This window comes from Megachile rotundata, chromosome 5 (genome assembly GCF_050947335.1).
Source record: "Megachile rotundata isolate GNS110a chromosome 5, iyMegRotu1, whole genome shotgun sequence".
In the NCBI taxonomy this organism is placed as follows: Eukaryota; Metazoa; Arthropoda; class Insecta; order Hymenoptera; family Megachilidae; genus Megachile; species Megachile rotundata.
The window spans coordinates 16,933,263-16,951,618 of record NC_134987.1 but is presented as its reverse complement, the minus strand read 5'-3'; the positions used below and the strand labels follow the sequence as shown (position 1 = coordinate 16,951,618).

Below are 18,356 nucleotides of genomic sequence, written 5' to 3'. Positions count from 1 at the left end.
TATCAAGAACCTCCCAGAAGAGAAAAAATATCTACAACCAAATACAAACCGATGCTGAATAAAATAAATCAGTAACTACCCTAACTGGTACCTACTAACCTAACTAACCTATAAAGCCATAAACGACTTCACCCACGATTACCTGGAAATTGCTGCTTTCCAAAAAAACGAGAACAGTGCCGCACATCACAATGCATAGATCTCACAATGAATAAAAATACACCGAGTAAATGTAACCGATACTCATTCAAGTATTATTTGCACAACCATCGAAATTGATAGAGTGTGCAAATAAAAAACGAAATCCGCTTAAGGAAAGAATAGAGAACCGTAGAGAATATATGCAAAACATGTGATAACAATTGATAATCGCTGTATTCTTCGGTGTTTAATTACGTATCTACTGTATTTAACGTCCCGCGGAATGAATGCACGCTGACAAGCGAAGTAAATAAGCTCTGTCGATGAAAATAATCCGCCTAAACGCTTATGTGAGCTCCAGGGCATTGCGAAATCGAGTTTGTAACGTGCGTACGAATCGGTGATAACTTTGCATTCATTGCCCCGAGCCGAATGTGTAATTAACAGCGATTGAATCGACGGGAATCATGATGCGAAATTATATTTTCTCAACTTATTCCCTCGGACAATTTGTGGAATATCTATTATCGCTGCGAATCGAGTGTTCAAGTTAATCAGGGATTCTGTGTTTTAATTTTGGAATCAAGGCTTTTGTTTTGGTAATTGTGGCTAATTTTAAGCGGTTTGATTACGGAAGCAGATTGGTTGAATTTTCGTGGAATTTTGGTTCTTAGTCTTTAGGAATTTTTGAAATTATATATTGTTAGATGATCAAGTTCTCAGGTTTTTGAATCTGATAATTTTTTAATTTTGGAGGTCCAAAATTAGTAAGGTCTGAAATTACAGAATTCTTAAATTCACGTATTTGTAGATTTCTACTTTCATAAATTCCAAATCTCCCAAATTCTTGAGGGATATTGACACCCCCTAATTCCTACGTTCCCGAATTTCTACGCTTTCGAATTTCTACGCCTTCAAATTTCTACGCCCTCGAATATCTACGCCTTCAAATTTCTACATTTCCGAATTTCGACGCCTTTGAATTTCTACATTTCCGAATTTCCACATCCCTGAATTTCTACACTTCCGAATTCCTACATTCCCGAATTTCTACGCCCTCGAATTTCTACGCCCTCGAATTTCTACGCTCTCGAATTTCTACATTTCCGAATTTCCACATCCCTGAATTTCTACACTTCCGAATTCCTACATTCCCGAATTTCTACGCCCTCGAATTTCTACGCCCTCGAATTCCTACATCCCCAAATTTCTACGCCTTCGAATTTCTACATTTCCAAATTTCTACATCTCCGAATTTCTACACCCCGGAATTCCCATATTTCCAAATTTCTACATCCCCCGATTTCCTACATCTCCGAATTTCCACATCTCTGATTTCCTACATCTTCAAATTTTCATATTCCCGAATTCCTACATCTCCAAATTTCTGCATCCCCGAATTTCTACAACCCCGAATTCCTACATCCTCAAATTTCTACATCCCCAAATTCCTACATCCCCGAATTTCCACACTTCCAATTAAATATCTCCTCAAATTCCCAATTTTCCATATCCTAAATTATCACCCCCTAAATTTCCAACTCCCTAAATTTACCGATCCCTAATTCGCAGCTTCCAAAATTAAAACTTGCCCAATTCCCCACTGTCCCAATTCCAAAATTTCGATACTCGCAATTTCCCAACTTTCCTCTTCGCCATTATATTCCGATACTACCGTTGTGCACATTTCGGAATGTAGGTCGCGATTGACCCGACTCCGTCGTTCGAGGGTTAATGATATAATGAGGACTCTTGCCACGGGTATTCGAGTCGTAAAGAGTTTGCTTTGATCAGTGTTCGTGCATAATATTTTACAGGTGTAATTATTGCACAAAATCTGTGAGTTTCGTAGAACACGCTCGAAAGTCTGCTCCACATTTCCAACAAAATACAACCGAGACAATCGCGATTCGAAGAAAGTTAAGGAGCATTCAATAAGCAACAATGAATTTCAGTCTCTCACAGAAATATTAATATCTCTGTCTCTCCCTTGATAAAAGGTTTCTGAAATTGCGCTTTATATTTACAGTGCACGGAATTATTTTTTCCGTTCAGACAATAACGTAGAGCGAGAATTGTTAGCTAAAATCGGAATTCATTATCGTCATTTATTTTCCCGCGCGTAAATTCAACGTTAATTAAGGTTTAACATTAGTTCGAGTACGAAGAACAAAAGAAGGAATAAAACACGATCGCTTTTATTCGAAGCCCGTTTCATATGCGTGCTTTTTTAATTGTGCCGGCCGTGTTGCACGCAGTCTCACGCTGTTAACTTTCTTCCCTCGAAAACGACCGCGCATCTCGAAATTTGATTCGCTGCGTCCATTAAATTCTCAACGATTGTCCCTAGCGAATGGACGGAATTTATGACGCACGAGAACCACGCTGGAAACCGAGAGTAAAATCGAGCCCGTCCATAATAATTTTATCTCGAAAGTCCCTCCCACTATGGAACAATGTTAACTATCATGAATTTTGATCTGTAAGTGGAAACTGCAGTTCGTTCAACGACTGCTCCTCGAAACATTAAATGAACTTTGCTTTACGACATTCACTGCCTCCATATTTTTGGTTAACAGGCTGTGAATTTAATATAGGACAGAACTTTCTTTGATTCTTCCTGTTTCATGACTTTCAGTCATTTTTCTGTCATTCGCAATCAGAAACTTTTGAAGCTGAAGCTTGATATTTTGAAACTTACTTTGCTAAAATTTTCAAGTAAATTGATATATGAACATACGTGTATTAAGTCAATGTGAAAAGGGTTAATGTCCCTTATACATTAAATATACACTAAAGAATCTAAATGGGAAATGTGTTAATAATAGTTAAAGCAAATATATTTGTCAGAATACGAAAATAGTATACATATTCGCTAACTACCTCATGTATATGATCTAATATGGGCAGAACCAAAGAGAGGTGCAATAAACCGACTATTTCCTACGGTTAACTCATATGAAATTTCTCTATAAAACGTAATAAACTTCCACGTCAATGTCTGTTATTTTCATCAGATATAATTCACCCGTTTTACTGCTTGCCCGGAATAGAGGATATCTTCAGCGAACAAATCCGTCTTCCAGTGCTATACGAGTTTAATCTCGGCTGCACCTCATTCAACGTTGCACCTCACAGGCGTCTGCAAGTTGGGAACTTCATAAAAAACCGAGATAAAGAAACTTATTTTTGAACGATGAAAATGTATCAATGTCGGTAGCAAATATTTATTGCTTCAACTTCAATTGCAGTGAAAAATATTTTTTCATGTTCAAGTGGTTTGTAAGTCTAAGTTTCTAAATTCTTTCATTTGTGAAGATAGGGATTTCTAAATTTGTCAGTACCAAGCTTCCCAACTTTCATGTTCTGATTCATTAAAATATTTTTAGTTCATGTTCAAGTGGTTTGTAAGTCTAAATTTTTTAATTTTTGAATTTCTACATGTCTGAAGATATTGATTTTTAAATTTCCCAGTACTCAAGCTTTCCAATTTTCATGTTCCCTGAATTATTAAAATATTTTTAGTTCATGTTCGAGTGGTTTGTAAGTCTAAATTTTTTAATTTTTGATTTTCTACATGTCTGAAGATATTGATTTTTAAATTTCTCAGTACCCAGGCTTTCCAACTTTCATGTCCTGAATCACCAAATTATCAGAATTCTCAAGTCTCTCAATTCCTAAATTTTTTAATCTCTAAATTGTCGGATTCTAACATTTCTGAATTTCCAAATACTCAAATTTCCAAGCTTTACAAATTCCTACATCCCCCAATTCCTTACGTCCCCAATTCCTATGTCCCCAAATCCCTACGTCCCCAAATATCTATGTCTCCAAATCCCTACGTCCCAAAATCTCTATGTCTCCCAATTCTTATGTCCCCAAATTACTACATCTCCAAAATCCCTACGTCCCCAAATTTCTACGCCCCCAGATTCCTATGTCCCCAAATCCCTACGTCCCCAAATTTCTACGTTCCCAAATCTCTACATCCCCAAATTACTACGTTCCCCAATTCCTATGTCCCCAAATCCCTACGTCCCCAAATATCTGTGTCTCCAAATCCCTACGTCCCAAAATCTCTATATCTCCCAATTCTTATGTCCCCAAATTACTACATCCCCTAAATCCCTACGTCCTCAAATTTCTACGCCCCCATATTCCTATGTCCCCAAATCCCTACATTCCAAAATTTCTACGTCCCCAAATTTGTAAATCCCCAAATACCCATACTTCCAAAACCTTAAATCCCTAAATTTCCAAATCCCAAAATTTCCAAATCCCAAAATTCCCAAATCCCAAAATTCCCAAATCCCAAAATTGTCCAATATTCGACAACGTCCCTGACCATTTCTTATCCACATTTCCCTGTCCAAAACGCATTAAAGCAATTCGCATGACGAACTTAATCTCAGAAGTAAAATTGAGCATGTTCGAATGAGGCCGACAAGCAAAAATGTGTTGGTAAACGATTTGTAATCGCGAAGTTCGTTCGTTGGCCATTACGTGCATTTTCAACAACCCTTTTACGCGGCGTTAAAACGAAATTACAGATGAGGACAGCTTACTCGCACGGTTTACATGCACGCGTTACATTGTTGCACGGATCGCGTGTATCGGCGTACTTATAATTGGCGCTCGAAGATACAGTTTCTTTTTTCTTAGTTTCTACGAAATAACTGGAAAGCCGCGAATCTACCCCGTGCATCGTTTAGACGCAGCGACAGACGGATGAGACAGTGTCCATCGTTCCAGCTCATCATCTCATCACGGTATCTCGTTGAAGTAATTGTTTCGCATTTACGTAGTTGGCTGCGCCCTGCTGCACCAAATAGCGCGAGCAATTAAGTGCGGGCAAATTATGTCCTCGTGAGATGGAAATCTTTCGCCTTGAAAGTGAAATAAACGTTCTACGTAACTTTTATCGTCATGGCCGACTGGAAATGTTGACGATAAACGTTCCTGCCAATTAACTCTAATTTTCTGTGCATTACTCGGTATCGAATGTCCAATTTACACAAATCAAATGACACAAATTCGTGATAAACGAACGGAATTAATTACTTGGCGTCTCGAATAAAATGGAAAAAAGAAACCTCGCGAAACTTCCAGAGTTTCCGTGTTACTTTCCAGAGTTTGTAAAAACAGATCGTAGCTCACTTCCGTAGTCGTAACAAGGTTCCAGACAGATAATACAAACACAGCGTTCGCCTAAACGAAGCACGTCAGTTTTTTCCCCGACCTTTTCATGTTGCCCAGTCCGTGCCGTTGCGAAATTGGTTTTCAACGGGAAGTAATCTCGAGCCCCAAAAAGAAGTCCGATGTCCCCGCGGAGGAGTAGCTAATGAAGTGTACGTGAGAAACAAGTTATCGCGTGGTAAGAAGACCCACGGGATGGCGAACAACAAGACCACGAAGGTTGCGGCCAGATCTTTTCCTTCGACCACGTCCGGAAGAAGTTTGAAGAAGTTTTTCCGCTCTGCCCTCCAATCTGTAGCTTCCATTTCGCACGTGCTACACGACCAAACGACTTTCGTATTTGAACAGTTTTCTCCGGCGAATCATCGGCCACTTTTGTCGGGAACTCGCAGCAAGTTTATCTATTTGCCGTAGCCGGCTGGCTCCGAGATACCCCTTAAAGGGTTCCTTGATTAGGTTTGATTAAAGAAATGCGCACCGAGCGAGTCCTCTCCGGCTCTAACCCCGCTGCTATTAGGGGTAACGAGAAAATTCTTGCTCGATCTTTATTTCGTTGATTCCGTTGTCCCTCTGTTTCGAACTTCTTCCACGAAACTCGAATTGTCGAGAAACTAAACTGCAATTAAGTCGTAACTAATGGCGTGCCATTAAATATTTTTTGAAAGGAGGATACATCGGAAAAGAATTCTGGTCTCGTAAACGCTTCCGGAGCATACTTTGTACTCTTTATGACACGTAGACGGTGCATTTCAGGATGCTGTATTGTAATTGATGTGGAAGCTAGTGTAAGAGGATGCAGTTAAATATTGAAGCTAGAGCAGTTATATACGATCGCGAAACTGGAACAGGTTGTGTTATTTTGGGGAGAGAAGAATAATAGCGGAGGATAGGATTGAATGATTTAAACTCCGAGCCTTTTGTACACCTTCCTACACACTGTGATGTATCTATAAATATGATCTTTTTCTTTTAATCTTTATTCGGATAGTCTATTTATATAACGCAGACAGTCGAATCCGTTGAAATACGTGGTCGGTATTGTTACGTCGTTTTGACGAATGGTGCAGTTTGTTTTCGAGGTATGCTTTTAAATATACTCGGTATTTTCGGAAAGTTTACTGCACCGTATCAAAAATTCAACGAAAGGAGCAGACATCTGCTAATTACGGAATTTGCAAATTTGGAAGTCGTGATATTTTTAAGTTGAATTTTCTTGCAAGACAGTCGAATCCGTTGAAATACATGGTCGGTATTTTTACGTCGTTTTGACGAATGGTGCGGTTCGTTTTCGAGGTATGCTTTTAAATGTACTCGGTATTTTCGGAAAGTTTACTGCACCGTATCAAAAATTCAACGAAAGGAGCAGGCATCTGCTAATTACTGAATTTGCAAATTTGGAAGTCGTGATCTAAGTTGAATTTTCTTGGAAATACGAAGGTCAGAAATAAAAGTGAATCATCAGAATCGTGTGGAAACCAGCTGCAATATTCATGACACAAACTTTCCCTGAGGTGCACTCGAGAAAAAATCCGGCTTATAACTAGTACTCTTAGCAGGATCCGTAAAGTCCCAGGCCAATGGCAGCCTCAAAAACCACAAATGGCACTTATGTGGAAACACCCTATACAAAAGCTTGAGTGAGGTTGAAGAGAACCCCCCGTTGAGTCCTTCCAAGGGTCAAGTATCAGTACGGTACCTATTATGTTACAGACCCCAAGGCAATCTCTAACCTACGAACAAAACGTGTTACCCATGCTTTCGAGTCGTATAGAAAACAGCCTATAACACCTTATGGTGTCGATCACGAGTAAATATGTGGTTCATCAACTTCACGAGGTAACCTGGCCAATGATGAGTTTAACACAAGATAACAATATCAAGATACTATATCAAATAAAATAGATTAGTTGTACTAATTAAACACCGAGATATTTTAGCAGCTACTAAAATTGAATTTCTCTTTTGTTACAGATTTTTGTACTGTTCCATGAGGAATACACAGGACAACAGTTTCAAGGTAAGATCATTATACATATACGAGTACAATGACGTGTGAAATCGCTTGAATAGATGATCTCAGATTTATGACAGCCTCGTAATTGTCATATGAACAAAAAAATAAATTTTTCCCAACCCGTTGTGTTCCCAAATTTAGAAACATAAAATAAAAAAGAACTGTGGAACAAAACTTTCTGCTTCTAAAGAGTTTTTCATTTGGTCGGTTAATTATAGTTCGGTTAAATTTATTAATTTTTAATGGACGAACCGTAACCGGAACCCGAAAAAACAGACCTTTCTCTTTGGGTAGTTTCTTCCACGTCCCCGCGTTACCATGCTGTGATCCTTTGTTACGTCCAGAATGGAGGCATAACTTTTGTGAACTAAAATCCTAGACTTTCTTCTGGCAAGGCATGTTTTCACGATAAACCTCGCCAAGTCTATTCGCTCTGCTTCTCGATTGTTTGTTAAAAATGGCACCGTTAGTCCAAACTGTTGATTCAGCGGCAACGAACATATTCACGATTGTTCTGTTCTAACTGTAATACTTGTAGCGTTCTGGTATCATACTGTAATATTCTAGTTATCAGAGTATGGTATCATCAAGGTATCGCTAAGATATAATGGCGTCATCGTATCATAGCATCATAGCATCAGAGCACTGTGGTACGTCGGTATCATATCATCCCCGTGTCATCGAGTCACGATAACATAGCGAAGTACCAATACCGTGTTGTGTCATACCTAGTAATATTATAAATGTCAGTGTCACAATATCAGCAGCGTCATATTACATGGTGCTAAAATATTGTAACGGCAAGGCAGTAATGATATCGCATTGTCGTATTAAATCATTTATAAGGCGCTTACGCCGAATCCGCTATATCGAACAAGCGGCCCAGAATGCAGTCGGTCATTGATTTGCACCGCGTTAACCTCTCCAAATTTGACCTGGTTGGCCGTTTTGCGACTACGAACGCCTGAAGGGACGTCTTTTTTCATAGGCCCTCGACGTTTTCCTCGCCGTGAAAATCCGTGAGAACAGCGCGCATCCCGCTGACTAATTGCCTCGTTTGCGTCTTACGGTGTCTCCGGGCGCATGGCCACTCGGCACGTAAACAGCGAAATTTCGAATAAAGCCGTCTGTCTGGCTGACGGTAAAACAAACCGTTCGAGGTTCAATCTCTCACGACTTACGGAAACCACGATGTTTTCGCTTCCTTTATTTAATCGTCTCGCGTCGTCGGAAGAAGTTACGGAAATGCGGAGGCTATGGAGTTCTATTCGGCGAATTTGGCGCACGAAAGGGCCGGCGAAGTAAAACGAAAACTGAGCAAACACGACTTTCCGTTCTGTTCTTTACCCTTTGAAGCGCCGTTTCCAAGTGTTATCATACAACACGGCGAGTCTTAAAGTTTTAATGAATCGAAAGAAAAAGTTTGGCGCGCAGGTACAGGGCTGGGTTAATTTCATCCGCGTTGAAACTCGAAGGAGAAGCGATGTAACCGTCTTGGAGCGTTTAATCGTGGCCGCTATTTGCCCCGGCGGCCACCGGTCGGCCTGTTACTTCCTTTTATTTGGATTACTTCGGGACGAGTAATCTGCTTAAACGCTCTCCTCGCTCGTTCCGACGGAGAAAAAAAAGTCAATTTATTTTCGGAATTTACCGCTGCTTTCGAGCAACGGCGACGCGTATTAGAGAGATAGTGGATCGCCTACACCACGATTTACAACCGAATCCGCGATGTTTGCAAATGTGTTTTTTAGCTTAAATGAATCGAAACTCGAGATAAGCTTTATCGTAGACGTTTTAATTAATGAATTAAACGAAACAATTTTAACCACTCTCGTCACGTTGGACATTTCTTCCAAAACACGATAAATATTTTACATCGTTCCTCTGTGCTTTCGTCAATGCGAAATAAACTGACAAGAGTAACGGGTTAGCTGGCGAAACAAAAAATGTCGAGCCAAAGTTTCCCGGGGAGTCTGGTTGAGCCGGGAAACTTCCTTTATCCATGGACTCTGGTCGGCAACCGGAAGTTCCTGGAGTCGAGAAGTCTCCTTTCAGCGTACCAATGCGACTCGCACGACTTGCGGCGTTTATGGAAATAAATTTCGGTAGGTGGGAGAAGGGTTGAAACGCGTCGCGTCGTTGTGCGCGCCACTTGGAGCGGAAGTTGCGCCGCTCTCCACGAATTTCTGGTGATCCTCGAAAATAAGGAAGCGTGCAGGGAAGGGAACGACGCCGTAGTACGTGTTGGTGATTTATGGAACGCGCTGTAATTGACTTACATTACGATGCAAATTGCCGCGGTCACGATACGATGCAAAATGCCTGTCTAATTCTTACGAGCGGATTCGTTCTTTGCCCTCATCCCTCTTCCTTCGTTCGCTCTCTTTTTATTTCTCCTAACGAACGGTACAATTAGTTACAGCTTTTTACGCCCGCAAAGCATTTGCGCTATCGGTGCTCGAGCCTCGTCGCATGTCTGAACAAGACCCGAACGGTGGCATGTACCAGTTTCGGTTTTTTGCATGTTTCAGATATTTTTAACCTTTCGTAAGATCGTTACTGACCGACAATTCCACTGCCGTCTTTAAATTGCTGTCTTACTTCGGAACTTTAAGACCGAAGAATTTTCATACTGTATCTACAAATTCTTCGCTACCGTATCTTTGGTAAACGATACGATAGCGTGTCGTAGTACAAATGTCCATTTTCACTACGGTAGTTAGCGTGCTAAGAAGAAACATTTAACACGTCCAGAAACCTTACGTTAATTCCGAGTTACAGCTTTCTGTGAATGTGTTTTGTATCACGCTACGGTTTAATGTGCTAAATATACTATTTCCATATTCCTTACACGTGGATCCATTTAACAACTTTTATCTCGCGATTCTGTTCGATGTTAAATCTATTAGTTATACTTGCAGAGATATGTAAATGAAAAATTTTAAATATACCTGCAAATTACTGTCATATTTTTAATCGTGAAGAAATTGAAAATATAAATCGAAAGGCTTTCATTTTGTTTGCTACTAAACTCGACATGGAGAAGGCGTTTCGTTAGCTCTCGTATGAATTGACTGTATTGAGGTTAGGTTTGAACACGCAGACATGCGTGTAAGAATTAAAAAAGTAAAATACACATGTACATAAAAATAAATTCAAAGCTACTCTGTACATTTGCAAATATTGGCAGTACAGAATTGTTACCACTTTCGCAGAGAGGGTTAATGTTTCCTTCGATGTACAATTGGTGAGGAAATGGCTCTGTACGAGCGTCGATGGATCGATAGTCGATACATGTGTAATTTCAGAATATTCGAAAACAAACAGTGCAAAACGAGCAAGCGTAGAACGGGAAGTAATGGTAAAAGCAGCAAAGAATAATTGGAACGTAGTCGTTAAATAATAACCAGCCAACGTTACCACTTGAAATCTGCTAGAACGCCAATTAACACTTTCCAATTGGCCATTCGAACGAGCATTATGGGGCGAATCAACGAATACGAATTTACCCATGTGAATAATTCGCTTCGGCTTGTTTGCACTTACAGACCGGTGATTTCCTCATTTTACTCGACTGCTCGGGTTTCTGTCATTATCCCATACGATTAGCCACCAACCGATGCAACCATTTCTCGTTCGAATTCTCTTTTTTCGAAATATTTTCGTTTGAGCATGGTTTTCGAGGGTTAACACTGAAATTTTCACGCGGAGAAGTCATTTGTCTCCGTTGTACGGCTTCGGTAAACTTATACACGGTATCGTGTTCCCGAATAGCTCCTTGCCTGTAATTTAATTAACCGACAGATGTTAGAGATTCCTGAAAAGTTTATATCATAAAAAAGAATTAAGTCAATTGAAACCACTGGTTCAACTTTAACTATTTTGTCTCAATTTTTTCTCAATTCAATGATTGCATATGGCGGTTATTCTATATTTTCAATCTTGAAACTTTTCAACAATCTTTTCAATCTAGTTATATAACTGCTATCGATTTAGAAGTAAAATATAATTACACGAAGATTGGCTCTTCGCTTGAAAAGTGTCATCCTTAAGAAGATTAAATTCCAATTTAATAAAACCTCAATATCTTCCTTTTTAATTATGCAACAGTCTGTGGTTATTGAAATATCCTCAAATTATTTTCACTATAATTTGTCGAAGAACGTGAACATCGTGACACCAACTTTTACAGAAAACAAAGAAATCCGGAACGCGGAAACTCTCGACATTTTTTATTGTCACAAAAGTTTTCGACAACAGCTATCGGGGACCAAGTCCTCAAGTTGTAATGTTGCAATTTTTGTTGCTACCACGTTTCCCGTTGAAACTTACGGAAACCACTGCGGTCACGCCAGGTCACGGTGATGAATTATCGTACATTAGGAGAATGGTGCTTTGTGCTCGCGTCCAACCTCGGATTTGCTATCCTGGAATTATTTTTAATTACAATAATTACATAAACTCTGGTAAACTAAATACGTGCTATTAAACATTTCACTGTATCTGGGAACAAAAATATTAGCACTCATTTGCCATTTTAAATCTGATTTCGGGAACATGCAGATTGCTACTGAAAGCCATAAGTACAGTAACTTTGTTAAATACCTAATTTTTTACTGTGAAGTAATTGAGCAAGTTTTTTACTGTAACATTCCTCGATGCAATCAATGAGTTATTTTGAATACCAGTTAATTCACACAGCCTACGTATTTCAATACTTTCATCAAGACCTGATTGTATTTCCCGAGATTTAAAAATTAATTTCGTTGGAAAATAGGAGAACCAGGAACGTGATCGAGAATAATACGATTCGCGAACAAGATATCCGTGCCAATTTTCCGGGCGGATTTCCTAGCGGGGTTGTGCGCTATATCAAACGGCCGGCACGCGTTGATTGCATACCTTATGACCACAAGAAAGGATACAACGTTCGCATGGATACGCGCTTATCCTTCTCGAGTGAACTATGGTCGCAGTCGCAAATAATCAACTATGCTCGCAGAGATTTCTCAACGGGTCCTCCACCCTCTTCGACCTCGAGCGGCCATATAAATCGTCCGGGAACGCTGTTCGTCTCTGCCTTGCAGCATACTAACTTACTGCGGCTGGCACATAACCTATGCTTACGAGAAAACTATCAAAGATTTCGTGCTGTCAGAACGGTGACTCTGGTCATTTTGAAACTGCGATACAGATTTCTTCAAATCTGAATTCATGGAGACCCACTGGATAAGTTACAAGTGACTGTTGCAAAGTAGCGAACACGATAAAAGAATGTTTGTTTGGATGAATACAAGTTCTATCTTCTGGAATAGGATTTTTATTTCTTTCGAGACAAATTTTCTACGAAAAACCTTGAGAAAAGAGCTTATGATACAGCATTGTTCTGTGATATTATCAGTTTCAATTTACTGTTACTTCCACGAGATTCACTGATTTATCAATTAACATCGAAAATTGTTATTTCAAATTCAATGGAATTACATTTGTAGTTTATCAAATCTCTTTGACGGCTTTCAGATTTGATCGCGTAATTATATTTGTAATTGAATTACGTTAACAGCGATCAGATGTCTTTGGATTGAACAGCGTTGGAAACGTAGCATCGATAATTACCAATGTATCAGTAGTTTCGATAGTGTCGAGAACGTTAGGTCCATAATCATCGAACATTTGCGGATTTACCAACGTTCCAGGCACCGTCACTCGTGATCATCAACGTATAACAGGATTTGCTGATGCCTAGAGCTCAAAGCGTGCAATTATGAAGCCTCTTCGATGAAGCATTTGCTACGTTAATTTTCAGATACAGTCATTGAAAACAGTCTTCAATGTATTCATTATATAATTTACTCAATCTTTTACTATTAAATATAACTCATTTAAACTATCTCGCAATGGTAATGAAGATAGTCTATATCATTATAATGATACCCTTCGTAGGGTAATGATAATTATTTTTATAAGTAGTCCATAAGAACACTTAGTTGAGTTTTGCAATTGATATTTTTTTTCGAAGTTTTTTTTTATAAATTTTTAAAGGTGCAGAGATCTTTTTGTCTTATGGTCATAGATCCAAAAATCTAGAATTTTGTCTAATTCTGTATGAAAATATTTTGTCAAATTCTATATGAAAATATTTTGTCAAATTCTATATGAAAATATTTTGTCAAATTCTGTATGAAAATATTTTGTTAAATTCTATATGAAAATATTTTGTTAAATTCTATATGAAAATATTTTGTCAAATTCTATATGAAAATAACTCTTACGATAAACGCAACATTTTGGACAATAGCAGAGCTCTATGCAGGGACAGATTGCTGGAGGAAGGTTAGTGTTTAGAGTCTAAACAGTAAAGGTTCGCGACAACAGTTCGCTCAGAGTAAATGCTGGCTCTAATCCAGTGATAAAGACGTTGGTCATTCGACAGACCACTACAACGCGCAATGTCCATGATCGCTCACGTCGTGGGTTGATTGAGTTCCAGGGTCTTTATCGTCCCGTTCAGAGGCACGGGTGTATCGGATCGATTTTCGTGTGGTGAAATTCGATGAAAAGGGAGCACGTGCTAACCAACCCCCGTTGGTGGCCGCTTGCCCGTGAAAGAATCGCAGGGAGTCTGAAAAGGAAGCCTTTGCGATCTACCCTTCGCGATAGCTGCTTCTCTAAAGTGTTCTCTGCTAGTCCACCCTCATTTCTCGTGTTGTGCTCGACCTTCTCTCTCGGAGACCATTAGCGTTCTCAATGACTAATGATGCATTCAACGCGAGAGAAAAGTCGTCGTCCATTGGAAGACGGTCACTTGCAAAGGATGAACGGAAGATACAAAATGCGATAACCAATGATATACGATGAGACGTCGCGTCGTATCGACTTTCGCGTCCGTTTGATACACCTTGTTTCTTGTTCCGTATCTTTCATTTACGATTATTTCTGATCGAGAAACTCTACGATAACATACTTTTATCTATCTCGATTTTTGCTATGTATTGGAAAAGCTGGCGTGTCGAACTATCGTTCGAAGCTCGAAGAGAATTTGTAACCGATTTAGCGGGAGCATCCCCGTTTTATCAGAGCCTGCGTGAACACGCGACCGTTCGATCTGTTTATCTTAAAAGAGGCCCGCGATATAATAAATTCTCCTGGCGTCGTTCGAGACCGATAAAAGGAGCACAGTTTGTATCCGAAGGGTGATGCTATGTGTTCTTACCGATACGACCATACTTGGCCCGCAGTATTCTCGAAGGATCGCACGATAATCGCGCGATAGCACGCGATTATGCGTGTTCGATATTTCGAACGATCAAATAGAGTTGGTCGTTCGGAGCTGCTGGATTATACGACCGTCGAAACGACGTAGGAACCACTTTACCGTATCGGCTTATTTTTCAACCAATATCAATCGAATCGTAATTCGATTTCGAAGTCGTAATTGTACGGATTTCGAGTTAACCAAAAGAGTTGCACATTCAATTTAATTAGAGGTTTCACAATTAAATATTGAAGAATGTGAAAAATATAGACTTCTATAAAATCCACAAAGGGTCCCCAGTCTTCTTTTTATTAGCGAATTCCTTTCAGAAGCCAGCCAGGTCAGCTCCGGAAACAGGCTGCATACCTGAGGATGACTCGTTGAGTATAGTCCTTAGCTTGCAGACTCTATATTTTCGTTAATCGAACGATCCAGAAGTTTGCAAACGCTTTATAACGTTTAATCTTCATGAACTCGATAATTAATCAAAATCGCACGCTAACGAGAATATCATTTACTCCCCTAATTAAGTACAAAATTAATACGTTAATTTGCGAGCATCTGACAAACCGTCAGAGAGCTTAATTTGTTTCGAAGATACAGGAACAATGCGTTTACACCGCATCCTGATTTGGAGAATATTAAGCGTGTGTTTAACAAATGGATTCCTCATTAGGCTTCGTATTCACGTCGAAAATGATCGACTGCCCCTCGAGCGTATGTTACACCCAGAACATGGGCTTGCACAAGTTTACGCGTACGATTTCATCCGGATAATTTCTCTAACCGATTCCCTTTATGATCTCGCGTGGTGGCACAGTAAACTGGTTTCGACTAATTGTATGGGCAATTTTGTGGCCGCTTCGAGAGTGGAACAAAGGCCGGCGAGTTGGTTCGAGCATAGCCTCGGTCGTTCCAATTCGTCTGACCTTCACTGCCTTCATTTAGCCAGGCAGTTAAGAACTTCCAGGGCAAGAGCACGGGGATCGATGAAACGAGGTGGGTCACTAGTCGCTGTGCGGTGAAAACCTTGCTTGTTGAATCGAACTTTTGCTCGATGTTACACGAGGAATAAGACACCGTGTAAAAGGTATTGGGAAGTAGGTGCTATTTTAATAAAACACAATTGCTAGATTTTAAATTTGAAAACGAACTAGTGATCTCTTTATGTGCTCTTTCACGAGATGCGTTCTTAAGACGTGCGCTATTCAGACTAGTCCTCGGATTTTTCCTAGTGCTTGAAGTCTTCTCATGCTTTATCGATACTTTTGTATATCTTAGCAAATGCTATTAGCCGTTCGGTAATAGAACCTGATAAATATCGAAACTTTTATATTTATCTCAGTTTCGATAACTGATATTTTGCCCACGAGAAGTTTAAACATAATTACGTTAGACAAATAGGTAATGTTACAATTAATAGCAGTAGTTAGATCGTTATTGCAAATATTATCGTTCTGCGTGTAATTAGCGTTTGTGTGTATCTCTGGTTAATAATGAGCGAAGATACATTTCGAAGTATCATCATTCGAAATATTAGAAATGAACATTTGAATCGCACTGTCAATCAATCTTGAATACGATAAATCGAAGTAAAGAGATTTAACTAGTCGAATAAATTGTTTCGGTGTATAGAAAGCCATTTCGGGAACGATAATATACCGGAGCTTCGTGTTTGCGTCGGTTGTTTATGCACAGTAAAATATTCTCCATTGAGTTTTGTAATTGGTGAAATAAATATCGCGCGAAATCAAACGGTGGCACGATAAATTGTCATTTCCCGAAACAAAAAGTCGTTTTGCATAAAATTAATGGGCCGCGTCGATAAAATGTTTCAATTTTACTTGACGTACTGCGCATCGATAAAAATAAACATCGCCGGTTTATTTTGTATCAATATTTAGAGAAAATAATACTGGTACGATTAAGGTTTTATTTAGACGAGACCGTCTTTTTTTTTTAATAATTAAAATGATGTGAAAGTAAATGTTTAACAATTCAAAATGGAGCAAATGTTTAAGTATCTAAAAGATGTCTAACATTTAACAGCAAATAAAATTAAATTTGCAAAACGTCTGTGCAATGTACCAAATATTTGACCATTGCAAATTTTGTTCAATATTCGCTCGTATAGCACTCAAATTACTTTTCACCCCGGTCAATAAATTTTTATCATGTTTCATTTAATAAAACATGCAAGAAAGAATGTCTCATCTACAATCAAAGAAGCAAAGTTTCATTTTAAAATTCTCTGACATTCCATCTCACGGATGGTTATGTTTTCAACAATATTACTCAAGGAACAAATATTAAATTGCGGGTTTGAGTGTGCAACAAACGTCCAGAGAGTGGAATAAAAATTCCCCTGTTTTTTACAAATTGTTGGCAATGAAAATCAGTAACTATTCTCTGCACCTGAATGAATTTCCCGCAATTTAAAATTTACCTCGAACATAACCTCACAACCACAATTTCTGAAGACTGTGTATATTTTTGAAAATTATCTTCAAAAACAAAAATACCAAATCAGAATTGTACGAACGGCAAGTAATATTGCTAACAGTCATTAATTTCCGACAAATCCTATTACTGCCGTTTCTGAGCTACGAAAAAACAGTATTATACGAGGCAACTCGATCGTATTTCGAGTCAGAAACGAGGTACTGAAATTGCAAATAGAACGGGCCACGATTCGAATCGTCCGTTGTAAGTTCATTTCCGCTTTCAGCGCGATTGAAAAGTAGAAAACGAGACTGTCAGAGTCTGCAAGTGTGACCTTTGATTACGGCACCCTCGAGATCTCGTGCTCATTTTCGCCGTTCAGAAAGATAAGTGAAACAAACACGTCGTTTAATGGCTGAAGCTAACGCCGTGTCAGGGATAACAGGAACGATAACAGCTGTCCTATTCCGGTAACAAGGAAATTTAGATTTCTGCCGGCTTGTTGGGCATAACCACGCACGTGCCGTGTTTAAACAGCTGTCACGCGGACGACTTTTTGTTGGCTTTGCCGATAAAATAAACCAACCGACAGCTACCATATATCTAATCGTATTATCGGTATTTATGCTACACGATCGATCAGAATCTTGCACATTTTCGTGCCTCTTTGAATAATGTTTCTCACGAATTCGATCGATGATGTTCACACGCTGCAAACATAGTAGGATACTATTTGACTAGTTTTGAATTGTTTGGGTATATTGTAATTGCCAATGGTGGTCGACAAACCTAGTTGATAGTTGCAGTTCGGAACAATGATTTGTGAATAGTATTTGCAAATTTAGTGTTCGTGTATTTTCTCCTCAGTTCGTAATATATTTTATTCCTATTATTTCTGAGACCTTACTAAATGACATGAGATCAGGCACAAGTGTCGCTAACAATATTATTGGCACAGAAAGTTCCCTTAGTTAACTCCAATATAACTTTAGTAACAGTCTGAACTGGACATTGTGAACGTGTTAAATTCCGTCCAAAACGAAAGCTGCGAGCCCGGTAGCTGACACCAATAACGTTCGAAACCTCCGGTCGTTATCTGCGATCACCAACATGTTCCTCTGTTACAACCCTAATCCACATTTCCCCGTAACACGATCACCGGATCTACAATTTCTCGTTCGCAGTAGTCCTCTTTTTTGATCCCCGATTTGGAGGTCGGCGGGGATGCGGCGAATCCCGGAGGATTGCTCGAAGCCAGATAAGTGAATCCTTCAACGGCAAAACGCGTGTTCATTCCGATGCGTCGGG

General features: G+C 39.3%; 1 long non-coding RNA gene across 1 annotated transcript in view; it reads left to right on the top strand.

Annotated features, from left to right (window-relative positions):
- Positions 1-18,356, top strand: part of LOC143264520 (uncharacterized) — a 258,801-nt gene that overhangs the window by 84,930 nt on the left and 155,515 nt on the right. Inside the window, exon 3 of the long non-coding RNA XR_013038254.1 lies at positions 7,309-7,354. This is a non-coding gene — a long non-coding RNA (uncharacterized LOC143264520). The remainder of the gene's footprint in view (positions 1-7,308; positions 7,355-18,356) is intronic.